The sequence below is a fragment of the Camarhynchus parvulus genome, chromosome 1, assembly GCF_901933205.1.
Source record: "Camarhynchus parvulus chromosome 1, STF_HiC, whole genome shotgun sequence".
Lineage (NCBI taxonomy): Eukaryota > Metazoa > Chordata > Aves > Passeriformes > Thraupidae > Camarhynchus > Camarhynchus parvulus.
This window is the reverse complement of record NC_044571.1, coordinates 110,278,112-110,293,127: the sequence shown is the minus strand read 5'-3', so window position 1 is coordinate 110,293,127 and position 15,016 is coordinate 110,278,112. Positions and strand designations below refer to the sequence as shown.

General features: G+C 49.6%; 1 protein-coding gene across 1 annotated transcript in view; it reads left to right on the top strand.

Annotated features, from left to right (window-relative positions):
• The first annotated feature begins 9,219 nt into the window (after positions 1 to 9,219).
• Positions 9,220 to 15,016, top strand: part of BCL9 (BCL9 transcription coactivator) — a 28,732-nt gene continuing 22,935 nt past the window's right edge. The window contains 1 exon segment of the mRNA XM_030971136.1: positions 9,220 to 9,314. The gene's annotated coding sequence lies outside the window, so the exon portion shown is untranslated.

Sequence of the window (15,016 nt, the reverse complement as noted above, 5' to 3'; positions counted from 1 at the left end):
CTTATTTCTTCCTCACATCTGTGACTTTCAGAAGCCACCATCCTAAGGCTCAGTTCTTCTCTCCTTCCTCATTATCATCCTAGTTTTGAACATCATATACACCACCAAGAGCAGGAGCACCCAGGGGACACTTCAGTCTCTGCACATGGGGGAAATAAGGACTTGGAAGAGGAAGCCTGCTGACTTGCATGGGATCCAGGCAGGGTGAAGTTGTGTCACTGGACAGAGCAGCAGCAATCTGTTATCGGATTCTAAAGTGGAAGGTATCTGTGCTTCAGCATTTAAATATTTACAGGAGATTCTTGCTACACTCTTTGATGCTGGATACTCAAATAAAAACAATTACCAAAAATACAAGTGATTTCTAAGGACAGTGCACACCATATTACCTGCATTTCTTGCATGCTGGATGGACTGCTGACATCAATTTTGTCTTGGTTTGACAGACAAAAAGGCAGGCAAAAAGATGCAGGTTGTGTGTAGGAACAGCCCATGTTGTAAACAAGTCAAGGCACAGGGAGTGTCCCATCAGAGTTCCATTACCAAGGCTGGTCCCTTGTGCAGCACCAGCTCACTTGTTAAATGGATGCTCTGAAATAAAAGGGTATAGATGGAAAGAAGCATGCTGTCCTAGGTGTCTCTGAGGACCTGCAAGGCAGGTATTGTCAGCAGATGTATTCCTGCTGGGGAATAGCCCGGTATGATTTAAAATAAGCTGGCAGATTTTGTGCTCAGATGGACTGGGAACATTCATGCAGTCTGTTATTGCAGTTCAGCTGTGAGAGGCCAGCACCACTAGTGGAGAGGGACTGGCAAAATGTTTGGGCAGAAGTATGTCCAGTCGTGACATCTGTTGCTAAAGTGGTCCACAGTTTGCACCATAAAAGTGCATAAGTAAAAATGGAAAAGAACAAGAGCGAAGCATTTGTATAGCTAAGCCAAAACTCTCGAGTGCCCTCTAATAATGAAGAGTCCTGGGTTTGTTGGTGTTTTCCTCTATCATCTAAGACTTTGCAGATCTGAAAGCTGATGATTACTGCAGGAGAAAGTCACCATCATACTGATGATAAGCCAATGTCTAATCTAAAGAGCAAGGGGGGAAATCTGCGTGTTTTCTTTGGAGGCATCTCTCTGTTTTATGTAATTTTGGTACAACACCTGAAAATCTGTGGCTGGTACTTTTGAAATGTATTTCTTTCATCAAAAGCTGTTTGAAACAACAGGTTGCACCTATCCATTCAGTCTAAGCTCCCTTGACATTTTTAAATGACAGATAATGAAAACTGTCTTCATTATAACTCAAGCAATTTCATCAGACTGTCACCAGCAAACAATGGCAAACTAAAGACTGAACAACCCTCAACTCTACTCTCCTAGGTACCTGTGCTAGATTACCTGGTATCTTTTCAGCTTCTAGGAAATATATGAGGTGATATGTCTGCTGGGGAGGGTTCTGCATTGCGAGGCATTAGAGGTCAACAGGAACATGTTAAAATCTGTCTGGGAGCCAGTGGTCAGATGGCATTAAAATGGAGCACAAATGTGAGAATGATTGTGGGTGAGAGACATGGCTTATCTAACTGAGCGCTGAATTCTGCACTGCCTTCAGTTTATGAATGGATTTAAAGCATGGTGCCAAACAGACCATATTGCAGTTGTCTAATCCTTAGGTGACAGAGGCAGGCATGATTGTAGGCAGAGCTGCATCCAAGAGGGCTCATCAGAACAGCCCAGTCAGCCTGGCATTATTGCTACCTGATCTGTGGGAATCGGTCCAGGCCCTGGATCTGAACTGCTGCAGGGAAACCTGGTTGAAGGAGCAGCTGTTGAGGTACGGTACTGGCTTATCCTCCCCTGCCTGTCTCTGCCCAGCCAGCATTGCTGCAGGCTTGCCTGGGCTGAGCATCAGTCACCCAGCTCCTTCCCCCCTTGCCCAGCCCCCTGCTCCCCAAATTTATAGACTTAACCAAGCTACCCCCCAGTGTTAGATTAGAGGGAGAGTGAGAGCAGAAGGGGCATTTCACAATAAAACATAATTTCTACAAGATGGCCACAGTACGGGAGAGACTAGCACCAGGGAGTGAATTATAGGGGTCTGGAGAAGAGAGAGGCTGTGGCAGAAAGAGGGTTGTTATTGGAGGACACAGGGAGGAAAATGACGGAGATAGAGGGTGTAGATAAATAGTTAGAAATGGCTGCAGTGGTGTGATTTGGAAGGAAAATCAGTCACTACTTCAGTCACCAGTGGTGATCAGTTTAGGGAGCTGAGTGGCAAATTACAGGCAGGTTAGGACTCCAAGAACACCCGTGACCCTGTGAAATGCTGGAGAGAGAAAAGTTGCAGTAACAGTGAGTAAGACTCAGATCTCATCTAACTGAGCATGAGTATCTCAAGGTGAAATAGCAGAAGGAGAGGAGGCGGGAATATTGATTTCTGCCTCGCGAAACAGACAACAACGCCTACTTTTTCATAGCAAGAATTTAACCATTCGCTTTAATGGGCCAGTCTGTGGTACAGTGGGGGCTTGGTTTCTTTGTGCACAGTCTAGAGGGGAATTCATGCTGAAGTTGTTTTTATTTTTTTGTAGCCTTGAAGGAGAGACATGAGCGAAATTGAGGCACCCTCAAACAAGTCCGTGGTGCCTGTAAGGGCAGCATGAGTGCAATCTGTCCGTGTTGCTGGCCTGTTGTGCAGCAGGCGGGTACCCTGAGCAGCTGGATGCTGGAGGAGCAGTTCTGGAAGGCACAAAAAGCCTGTTATGTCAGGAGGCTGTTGTATGTGTTGGCGACAGATGACTTCTTCTGTCTGTCTGAGGGCAGACTTAGCGTCCTATTTATCCTGTGAGAAGGATGCTTCTAATGAGAGGTGCTTTCTTCATCTGGTCATGGCTTTCTCAGAAATGTTGCTTTGGGAATGAAATTTTGTTTGCTGGGTTTTACGCCATGGAGGTGCACATGCATGCCCTGGCGCTGTGGGCAGGCAGCACAGAGAATGTGGCTGTGTGGCTCTGTAAGGGGCCTTGGTGGCTTGTACCAGGCTCAGCAGGTGGCTGAAAGGAAGCAGGAGGTGAGTTTGGCAATTTTGTGAGCTGCTGCTATGTCTGTACTCATTGATGTCAAAGATGGCCATACATATACAAAGGGAGTGTAAAGACATGGCTGAGAATCTTGAAAGGCTCAAGGGTCAGGCAATTCCAAAGACAAATTCTCCTGGCAGCACTCAGTGTTTGTTAGCAGTTCCCTGTAAATGGGGACCGTGTGGTGGAAGCAGTATTCCTGTGCAATCATTGGTTCTGAAGTCTTCTCTGTGCCAAAATTTCCCACCTTTGTTTGGTATGAATTCATATTTTTCATGTGTTGCATGAGCATATGCTTCCCCAGATTCTGTTTACCTGATTTCCCTTCTGAATCAGTATCTGTTCTCTCCCTCTTTTTCTTTTCCCTGTATTTTTTTTTAATCATAGGAGATAGAGCTAAGCATTTATCTCTATGGCTGCATGATACTTGCCTCATACCTGCTTATTGACTTGAGAAAAGACTTTCTAAATAGGGCAAGAGCATCCTGCAACTGGAGTATTTTAATACATGGGATTTGTTCATCGCAGCAGAGTTTTTGATGGGAGATAATGTCTTCAAGTGGGCAGATCAACTATAAGTCTCTGTGGATGTCCAGAAGAATATTTTAACCACAGGCACAGTCCCATGTTCCAGCCCAAACCCGATTACGGCTCAGATTGTTTGGGTGCTCGTGTGAACAGGAAAACACGACATCAACTGTTTCTCTTTTTTCAGTGCAGACAGGAAAGCAAGAGCAGGGCCTTTCTTGCCCAGGTGAATTTGCCATCATCTGCACACTGTTGCCTTGGGGTGATGTGCAGCCAGTGCTGGTCAGATCCATCAGCCAGTCCCAGCACAGCTCCATGCCCTGTGCAGCCAGCTGGAGAGAGTCATTGCTGTAGGTGACTTACGGGTAGTTTTTTCACCAGTAGTGGAGACAGAAGTGGGGTTTGCATATGTGTGTGTTTTGGGGGGATGTGTGTGACTGTCTGTGGAAATTGACATTGGTGTGAGTAGAGAGGCATTTCTCTCCTCTGGGAGGCTGTGAAGTCCCACCCACGATGGGATGCAGAGGGACTGTTCACACAAAGTATGTTAAAAATATTCTCTGGTGGTTTGCAGGATAGAGGCTCAGCAAAACTGAGGAGACTGACTCGGGTTAATGTCTAATACTAAAGGAAACTGAACAAGAAAGAAAGAAAGCCACAACAATCTCTCCCCCTCCCCCAGGCCTGATTTCCTAATCTTTTAGGAATGATTTACAATAAATAAAAGATTTTCTGAAAGAAGGTTTTTTTTCCAAGTTAACAATAGATGTTAAAGTACCCCTCCCTGTGGTCCTTTCCAATTTCTTTCACACTGTCCAGCTTTAGACTTGATCCTGCAGCAAGATTCATGAAGGCAACTCCCCTGTGCCCATGCAGAGAGATCACGGCGGTATGCAAACCATAATCACCTGGATTCCTTACAGAAATGGGTTGTTTCCTTTCGAGAAGGCTCATTAGAGCATGCAGCAGGGTAAACCTGAAAGCTTGTAAGAAAATGGTTTCATAGAGACTGATCTCTCTTGTCCCACAGCTCCTCTGATCATTTACACGGGAGCACAAAAGAGGGCAAAAAACTGCCAAACCTAAAGCAAACAAACAAAGCAAAACATCCTCCTAATGGTGTGTGCTCTTAATTTCCAACAGTGATGGTGTTTTACACTCACTTTGTGCAGGTCTACATGAATGCAGGTCGGGAAGCAGTGTAGAGAGCAAAGCTCTTAAGGAGTTTGTGGAGCTTCCCTGCTGGAAGGTTATAATCACACTGAAAGAGGGAAATCTTGCCTCGGCAGACAGGAAACATGTGATGCAATTTCAGCACAGAGTTGCTAGAGATAGAATAGCCCATAAACTAAAGTAAAAATATAAATTGTAGGGAACACTTTGCATGGCCCACATGTGCCATGTCGAAGCTAATAGCAAGGGCTCCCGTGCAGAAGCAGCAATGTACTGGCTACATGGTGCATGGTGTTGACATCCTTTACCTGCAAGGAGAAGCGCCTGTCCATGACCCTGGGTATAGGCACTGTAGGCCGATCCTTGTTGCTGACAGATTTCCTTGAGGCAAAGTTTTTTTAAACATTATTGATTGAAAAGGTAAAATCAGCTGTTGTATTTGAGGTGGAAGTGTTTCACTGGAATGATTGTGTGTGTGGTTGGAGAAGGCTCCACTCAGACAGTCGAAGGTCAGGAGCAGGGTGTGACTTCAGAAAAGGGTAATGTCTCCAGCCTTCACACGCTGAGGATCCATGTCTCCATTTCACCTTCCCTCAGTCCCATCTTCAAAAGTTCCTGTTTCTCAGATGTTTCCACCTCCTCCAGTTGTGCCAGTTCAGCTGCTTGTGGGGATGAAATCTACATCAGGGCTGGTCTGGTGTTAAGGTTTTGTTCTTGTTAGTAGGGCTTTTAAAAAAAAAAGTTGGATCGTTTAAACAGCTCACCTATGCATGTAGCTACATAAATAGTTTAACTGGCACAAGTGAGCGGCAATAACTGAGAGAGCATGGCAGGATCCTCTAAAACTGGGTCTGCTGCAGATGGAACAGTGAAACAGAGCCACAGCCCTACATGCTCTCAATGTTATTTGCATGAGTAGCTCCATTGTGCTTCAGTGGGACTCTACTTACACATGTAAAATTAAGTGTTTGCAGGGCCAGGCCCTTGAAGAGAATAAAAGCCACGATCGGGGTGTGCCATGCTCTGAACCATGTACAGAAAGTGTCATGCAAATGTATTTTGCTAGCTGGGCTATCTCGTCTGATCTGTCTACTCCAAAGAACCAGAGCTCCTGTGGCAACTTTCCTTAGGCTTGGGTTGCTCTAATGGAAGAGGGCCCTGCTTTTGAATAGACGGGCTGATCTCCTGCCCTCGCTGCAGACAGGGAGTTGTGAGGAGAGCATACGCAGTGTGGTGAGAGCTGTAATGCTTCCAAGATGTTCTTGGATTTGCCGGAGTGCTCTAAAGAGTCGGGACAGCTGCTTTCTCTGGGGCAGCTTTTATGAGCTTGGCCAAGGGAGGGCAAGGCCCCAGTACAGGGGGCTGCTCTCGAGGCTGGTGGGGACAGTCCCAACATCTGGGGCTCTGCTACCTGAAATCCCGACTTACAGCCAGTTAGGATCATTTTGGAGCCTGTTGTTGTCAGTTCCCATGATAAAACCCTTCAAGGACAGCCTTGGGAATTCACTGCTGTGGTGGATTCCCAAAGGTGGTGGGTGAAGCAGCAACTTAACTCTTGAGAGTGAAGCAGAGCACCTTGATCGCTGCTCTCCGGAGCCCCAAAGAGAGGAAGGAAGAGACTTAAAGCCGTTGGAGGGGAGAGGCTTGGTGTGGTTATTTGAGACCGCTGCCTGCAGAGTTGCACAGTCATTTATAACTGTTTGAAATGTGGGGGGATGGGGTCGGGGGGATGGGAGGGGAGTCGGAGGAACCACAGCATCTGCAAACTAGTAGCATTTTGTGCTCGTTTTCCCCGGTCTAACTCCTAAAGGGACCAGGCAGCGAAGTACTGGGTCGGAGGAGGGAGGAGAACAAAAAAGGCAGTTCGCTAACTCCTTGTGTTTTATCACTGCTGTTCTATGTCTCGGGATTGAGGCACAGAGTAGGATTTTCAAAGGTACCTTTGGAAAACGGAAGTTGGGTGCCTGGCTTCCTTAGGCTCCTTAGAAAAATCCCAGCCTCTACTGCCCAGGGCAAACAACTTCCTTTTAAGCAAACCACGATGGGTTCCTGGTGTCTGTGAGAGTGGGACAGGATCTTCTGTGGGAAGCACTGTGAGGTACATTCTGTCTTCCTTGCACCATGGTGGGATGCGTGAAGGACAGGAGGAATTGCAGGTGTTGCATTAAGAGAGACCCACATCGATGTAAAAATGGGCAAGGTTTAAACATCATGTAGAGGAGAGTGTGGAACCGATGGCAGCAAAGGTGGTGGTTCCAGTTTCACCGACGCTTCAGCTGTACAAGGTGCTGGCCGCGATCGCTGGAAAGATGCAGGTTGGGCTGGCGTCAGTGGGTGGAAAGACTTGTCAGAGACCAGACTTCCACCTTCGGGTCGTGGATCCTGGGAACTTGTAGCCCCAGGGACTTGTCTAGAAAAGGTGTCAGTGGGCTGGAAGTCTGTCCAGCGGGAAATGCTTCGAGTCTCTGGTCTGCAAACCAGGAGGGACTGAAACCCCACTGTTAGGAAGTATGTTCCTGAAGGAAGAGTATCTATCTGGGGTAAGAGGTGATAATTAGCAACTGTTGCTGTGCTCAGGAGTTCTTTAACAGTGTTTGCAAGTGGGCAAGGACAAGGGGAGGAGAAGAGAGGGACAAAAAGAGAAAAAGGGATTGAGGGCTGAGCAAAGAGAGGAGATGGTTTTATCTGCCAAGAGCAACGCCCAGCGTGAATGTTGCGCTAAAAGGGTCTTCTTCCAAAGACTTGAGTTACTTAAAAGTGGGAGTTGGACAAAGAATGGGTCGTTTGAGGATAAAAGGGGAGGGAGGACACTGCATTTCTGTTCACTGATGTTGTATTGGCTAAACAGGTTATTCAGGCAGCGCGGATAAGCAAAACTGATCCGCTGACTTTCTCTGTTCGGCTGCATCGGTGTGCCACCGGTGGCTTGGAAACCTCTTCCTTACAGCCACGAGATCGCCCATTTTAAGAACATTTTGTGGAGGTGAAGGAGAAGGATTAGTGGATGTTGAAAGCCGTCTTTTCACAGAGTAAGTCTCGGACTGAAAAGGGCGGGGGATTGCTACAAATCTTCAAAACTCTTCACTGCCAGTTTGAAACCAAACTACATTGATGTCTAATCCCCCAAACACGGAGCATTTGTCCAGGATGGGGCCCTTGAGCATTTTTAGGAGTTGATAGGTTGTGTCTGTTTGCCATTACTGCCTGGTCCCTCCCTGTTCAGTTCCAAGCTGCTGCTTATCCTGGCGCTTTCTCTCCTCAGAAGAAAGCCCTCGGCTCTCTCGGCGGGTGGGCAGTCGGGGTGCTCAGCCCCCGGGGAGGAGAGACGCGCTTCTCCTCCACTAATTCCCCCCTCCCGCTCTCATCCCGCGTTCCTCAGAAACGTGCGGAAGGCAGGGACATGTGCCAGCGGCCCGGGCCGCTACACGACAGTCCAGCGGCTCCCCCGGGCCGTGCCACCATCGGGCTGGCGGCGATTCCCGGTGGCCGCCTCGGCTCCCCAAGGCGCGTGGAATCCCTCTCGCGGGGCGGGGTGGGGGGGGCAGCGAGGGTGAGGCGGGGGTACCACGGCACCGGCAGCGGAGAGGGCCTGGGCGGGCCGGTGCCGAGAAGGGCGGGCAGGGCACCAGCTTGGGGCCGGGCGGCGCCATGCCCTATCCCGCATCCCCCATCCCCTATCCCGCATCCCGTATCCCGCATCCCCTCAGGGGCCCCGCGCGCCGTTTCCGTTAAGGGGGTGCCGCCGTATGGGGGGGGGGGCCCCCGCGCGCGCCGCCATAGGGGGAGCGCCGGGGCCCCTCCCCGGCCCCACCGGGGGCGCCTCCCCTGCGGTACCTGGCGGGCACCGGGAGCGCGGGGAGCGCCCTTCCCGCCGCCCGGGGAACCGGGGCGCTGAGGGCGACTCTCGGCGCCCGACTCGGCGGAGGGGAGTTTGGGGTGGACGGGGTGGGGGGGTGGCGGGGGAGGCGGCCCCTTTAAGAAGAGCCCCGGGCGCGCGGTCTCTTTAAAAGGGGAGAAGGGGCGTGGCCGCCGCGGGGCGGGGGCAGGGCTATGTTAATGAAGAGGCGGGGCCGAGAGGCCGAGGGGAGCCTGTCTCTTTAAGAGCCCGGCTGGTACCACCGTGCAGAGAAGGGGGAAGGGCCGCAGTCCCCGCCCTCTGGCCGGGGAGAGGCGTGGCGGGGGGGCCGGGCGAGACCACTGCGCGGCGCGGGGAGCGAGAGGCGGTCCCGCCGCTGGCCGAGTGAGTAGCGGACGGTACCATTGCCGGGGCGGGGCGCGCGCCACGGGCGGTACCATTCCTCTCTCCGCGGGTTGCGGGACGCGGCGGGAGGGGGGCGCGGGTGGGGGGGGAAAGAACCGGTGTGGGGAGAAGGCGGGGGGGAGCGGGCGGGGGGAGCGGGCGCGAGGGGCTGCGCTGGGCGGTACCATGTGCGCGGGGAGCGGGGGGGAGGCGCCGGCGGACAATGGAGCCTGTGTGTGTGTGCTGGAGGGGGACGGAGCCGCCGCGCCGCCCCCGCCGGCCCCGGGCTGAGCGCGGTGAGTGCCGGGCGGGCACCGAGCACCGGCACCCGCACCAAGTTGGGGAGTTGGGGGGGGTCCCGGGGGTGCCCCAAAGGAGGCGGCGAGGGGGAGCCCAGGGGTTGCACGGGGTGCCTGGGGGGCTGTGATCCATGGAGGGATGTGTGGGGAGCAGGGGATGTGCTCCATGGAGGGATGTGTGGGGAGCAGGGGATGCTCCGGGAGCTGTGCTCCCTGGAATTTGTGGGGAGCAGGGGATGCTGCAGGAGCCGTGCTCCATGGAGGGGTGTGTGGGGCATGGGGGATATTCTGGAAGCCGTGCTCCGTGGGGAGCAGGGGATGCCTGGAGGATGTGCTCCATGGAGGGACGTGTTGGGAGCAGGGGATGCTCCAGGAGCTGTGCTCCATGGAAGGAGGTGTGGGGGGCATAGGGAATACTCTGGGAGCCGTGCTCCTTGGGATGTGTGGGGTGCTTTGGGGTGCACTGGGAGCCCTGGAGGTTGTGCTGCGTGGAGCGGCGCATGGAATGCTGTGCCCGGCGTCGCGGTGCAGGGGATGCCCCGGGGGCCGTGATATATGGAGGAATGTATGGGATGCCATAGGGGATGTGCTGGGAGGAGGCATGTGTGGGCTGTCCTGGGTCGCGGTGTGGTGCATGGGATGCTCCAAGAGCTGAGGGATGTGTGGGATGCTCGGTGGTGCGGGGGATGCGCTGGGGCTCTCTGCTGTGTGGAGAGGTGTGTGGGGAGCTCTGGGCTGTGCTCTGTGGGGAGCTCTGGGTGCAGCACTGGGGTGCTCTGTGCTGCCCCGGGGTGTGTGGGGAGCTCTGGGCTGTGCTCTGTGGGGAGCTCTGGGCTGTGCTCTGTGGGGGCTGTGGGTGCAGCACTGCGGTGATCTGTGCTGCCCCGAGGTGTGTGGGGAGCTCTGGGCTGCGCTCTGTGGGGAGCTCTGGGCTGTGCTCTGTGGGGTGCTCTGGGTGCAGCACTGGGGTGCTCTGTGCTGCCCCGGGGTGTGTGGAAGTGCCTTCGGACCGTGTTGGGTGCACTAGAGAGGTGGTTGTGAGATTGCAATCCCAGTGAGGGGCTGGGACATAGGATGGGAGGGGCTGTTGGATTGGGAGTGAAGATTGTCCCAGGAGAAAGAAGCTGGTGTAAAAGTGGGGTGGGAGCTGTGTGTGTGAACTCTGTGTTGGGCTGAAGTGAGGGGCTGGGGCACAGGGATGTAGGGAGTGGGATACAAGGTGAAACACGCAGTGAGTGGGTGGGAGATGATGTGTGGGACATTAGATCACCTGGGACATGCCTGAGGAAGGGATGTGGTGCAGAAGTACTGAACTATGGCCGTCTGCAGGAAAAAATGTGGAGAGCTGGGTGAAGAAATGAGTATGAGGTTGGCTGGGGAGAGTGGTACATGAAGGGAAGCATGTGAGGAGTTGGGACTTGAGTCATTGTAAGAAAGAGATATGGGAGTGGGATTGGGGTAGCGCTGGGTGCAGGAATATGAGGTAGGAAGTGCTCTCTGTGGGAGGGAGGTGGTGCACATGGGTCATGAGGGAAATTGTGGGGCTCCAGAGCTGGGAAGCAGTGTAGATAGATCAGGGGAGCAGGAATGCAGGGAACCTAAGCCTGTAGTATCGAACTAGTAGGTGGGATACTAAGTGTGGGAGGGGATCCTGTATATGGGGATTGTGGGGAAGAGCAGTATCTGTCAAGGCAGGGGAAATGTGTTTATTTGGAAGGATTCCTACTAGGTAGAGGGGAGGCTCTGTGCGTATATGCATGAGAGGGAGTCTGTGCTCTGGCAGGCTGCAAAGGGGGAAGAGAGAGTAAATCTGAAGTTTCATGAGGTTAAGGGTTAGATGATGAGGAAAAAAAAAGAATAGTAGAGACCCCAAATGCTTAAGGAAATGGTGGGACAGGTGGAAGCATGCAGGCAGCAAGGCTCCACTTCTAGGATGAGAGAGAACCCTGTATTTCTGTGTTGTCCAGCTCCCTGTCCCCAGGTTCTCTGTGTAGCTGATGGGTCTAAAAAGGCCTCTGAAGATGGAATGTTTGGGATGTGGAAGGTGGATTTTACTCAGGGAGGGTAGTCAAAGCATGAGGAGACAGATGGGAAGAATCTGATGTGACAGTCATTGGTGGGTTGCTATTTGGGTGTAAAATATTAAGGTGGGATGATTACATGATTAGGGCTTTAATAGTAAACTACATGAGAAATCAGAAAATTGTCATGCAGCAAAGAAAGAATGAAATAAGTGTCAGATGGGAGCTGGTTGTGGAGTGATTCAAAGCCTACCAGGGTGAAAGATGCTTTTATTCTTCAGGTGCCAGACCTAACATGGACTCTGAAGCTGGTCTGGAAATAACCATGAACCTCACTTTTGGGAGAGAAACATCAAGTCTTGTAGCCCTTACCTGGTAAAATAACACCTTCTCCTTGGTCTGGGCAGAGAAGAAAGGGCTGTGCCAAGTCAAGTTTGTCTCCCTAAGCCTCCTTGTTGGTGACTGGATGATTTTCTGTCAAAACACAGTTGGAGGAAGCGGGGGAGACACTCTCTCTGTTTTTAGGGGTTCCAGTAACATTTTTATTTTCCTTGAAAGTATTTTGTCCTTGGTTTCTCTGTGAAAAGCCCACACAGACATTGCATGCTCTGAAGGATCCTTAAATGTATCAATCTTTAAAAGCATGAGGAAAAAAAGTGATGCAGATTTTCTTTTTCTGTTTTGTTGGATTATTTGATCAGCGATTGCTCGAGATATTACAATAACAACCATTGGAAAGCTAGGCAAGGCATTATATGAAATCAAATGAAAAAATTAACATACTTAAACAGCTTTATCCCCACTTCTTTTCGTTTACCTCTCTCCTGCTTTCTCTGAGGCGTGGCGTGGCCAGTGTGGCTGAAGCGGGATGTTACAGGTGTGGAACCGGGAAGTTGATCGGGGCACACACACAGAGTGGTTTTGTGTCCATCCTGCGGCAGAGGAGCTGTGCTTGCAGGAGTGCACACGCCTGCATCCCATGGCACAGGGATCTGCTTTCCTGCCTGAACTACAGGGGTTGTTTTCCCGAGCTTTTATAGCCATTTTGGACAAGCTGGCATGATGGCTCTGTTACGCGGTGTGGATTTTTTTTTTCTTTTAACAGTGATCTCCAAAGAGATTATTTTTAATGAATGTGTCCTTTTTTTCTTACTCAGTGCATAAAAATGGCTCAAGGGCTCATATTCTTTCCCTGTCTCCCTTGCTGGCCTCTCCTCAAACAACAAAAGAAAGGCATCTTTCTTTTTTTGACTTGGAGTTAGCAACGATGTTAGTTTTGGGATTTTGGAATTTTCTCAGTGGGGCAAGTGCGTTTTTGTTTTGTTTTGTTTTTTTAATCTGGTTTTTTTGGGTCGGGATTTTATTGTGGAGAGGGGTCTGGGGATCTTGGGTCTCACTGCACTTGTGTGAACTCTTAACACCTTAATTGAAGGGGTGGAGATGCTGAATCACTAACAAAGACCTCCTTTATCCAAAATGTTAATCAATCATTGACGTTAAATAAGTGTGAACAAAACCAAGCAAAAAAAAACCCCACCCCAAACAAGTTTTTGTGTAAGTCCCCCTCCCATTCAGCTGCTCATCTTTGGTCAGGTTAATGTGATAAATTCTTTTGGGAATGTATTTTGCCTGTGCACTTGATTTTTGCAGTGTTTAGTAAAAGTTCTGTTTATGACTTCCCAGTGTAGTTTTCCCAATACAGATTATTTAGCTCCTAGATGTCTAAAGAGGTTCTGGGAAAAATTGTGATTTGCTCTGTTGTGAGGGAGTAGCTGGACTATGATAGCAGTGTTGTGACCATCTTTTTGTACACTAGTTTTTTTTTTCCCTTGTTTGTTTTGGGGAGTTATTTTGCTTTTCTCTCTTGTGATGAGTTAATTTATTTATTGGTCAACACAATCTTCTAAGCTAGGCAGGACCTGAATTTTAATGTGAAAAAAAATAAATAGGTTTCTGATCATACAACCAGAAACTTTGTAGGTCTCTTTTGGATATTATGGATACAAAGGGTGTGGATTCTTTCTTCCCTTTCTTCCCTTTGCCCCTCCTTCCCCCCCCCATCTTACATTTCATCTTTACAGTTCATGTGCTTGGATTGTTTTCAGTTAGGGTTAGTCCACAGCCAAACTGCATTTGTCACCAAATATCCAAATATAGAAACTGAGGCGACTGTAAGCCACAAGGCTAAAATATTCATATACTACAGCTTTTCTGAGCAGTTTATATGTTTGATGTGGATAAGAATGGAGTACCTTTGATCCATATTTCCCAGCTATTCAAAGGCTTGCTACTCTGCAGCACATTGACTTCCTATACCTATTTCTACGTGTTTCTTCCTAGATGTTGTTTTTTCCTCTGAATTCTTGACATGCTGTGTCAATTCTCTTGCCTCACAAACTATGCCTATGGCTTAGGAATTTTGCTGGTCTTTTATAAATTCAATAGGAAAAAAAAAACCCAACCCCAAACAGCAACAACAACTTTATCCTGTGAAGCAATTACACTCAAGTGAGTATTCAAACTAATTTTATCTTAAATGTGAGCTGTGCTACCTTTACCTTGCAGGGCTTTTTCTCTTCTGCTTTGTAGAAGTTTGTCAGAATTTCTTCATGGCAATGCAGGCAGCCTTCATAAAATCCTTCTAACTCGTTTGTGTGGCCTTGGACTTCACAGAAATCTCTGTGCCTCCCTAAGGTCTGTGGTCTGTTTACACAGATATGAAGTCCTTTAACCCAGCAAGTTTTGCTGTGGGCTTGGATTTCCTGCTTACAAGCTCTGCTGGAGTCCCTGTAGTCTTCCTGCTGGCAAAATAAAGGTGTTAACTCAGTTTTTCAGAGCAATTTGTGAACGGAAGGAGATTTCATTGCTGAATTTTTGTTCAAGCACTGCTCTGCCTATTGAATTTAAAAGAGCTTTCCCCTACGTACCCTTACTTGTCTGTTAGGTTTTTTTTTTTTTTACTGTTTTAAAAGTTTAATTGTTTTGGAGCTTGACCTCCTTTGTAGTAGGCACTATACAAGTCCAGAAGAACAGGAACTTTATTCATAATTAGGAAGTCCAGATAATCTTGAAGAACTTGAACAAAAAAAAAATCGATCTGTTGGGAAATTTCTGAAGGGTTGCCTTTAAGAACATGCAGGCTCATAAACACTGGTTAGCAACAGTAAGTGATATTTAATGTGCTGAATCCAAGTGAACTGTTCCAGTGTTAACTTTTGATTTATATTTTTGAAGAAGCAGGGGTGTGCTTTGTGACTGCACCCTTACCTGTGGGCCGAGCTGCCCTCTGTTCTATTCCTGTGAGCTCTTCCTTCAGTGCTAGAGCTGGGATTTGAGGAGTCCTTGGTGCTCATCTGTTTTGACTCTGCACCACCCTGCTGTGTGTGCTGGTGCTGCTGTTTTGGAGCAGCTGGATGCTGGAACGGATCAGGGAGCTGATCTGGATTAGAAGTAGCCTGGCAAAGAAACGATGATACTTAGCCTGCATCAGTTTGCCAGACTGGTTTGCCACGGGCACATCAGACAGTGTGGTGCAGGGGTGGGAGTAAATATTGGTACCAGCAGTTCTCTAAGCTGGCAGTGCTGCCAAAAGGAATGCTCATCTAACTCCATTGGTAAGAGTCTGCTAAACTTGCTAAATGTTTTTTACACCTGTTTGTTACAGCTTCCCTTGCCTGA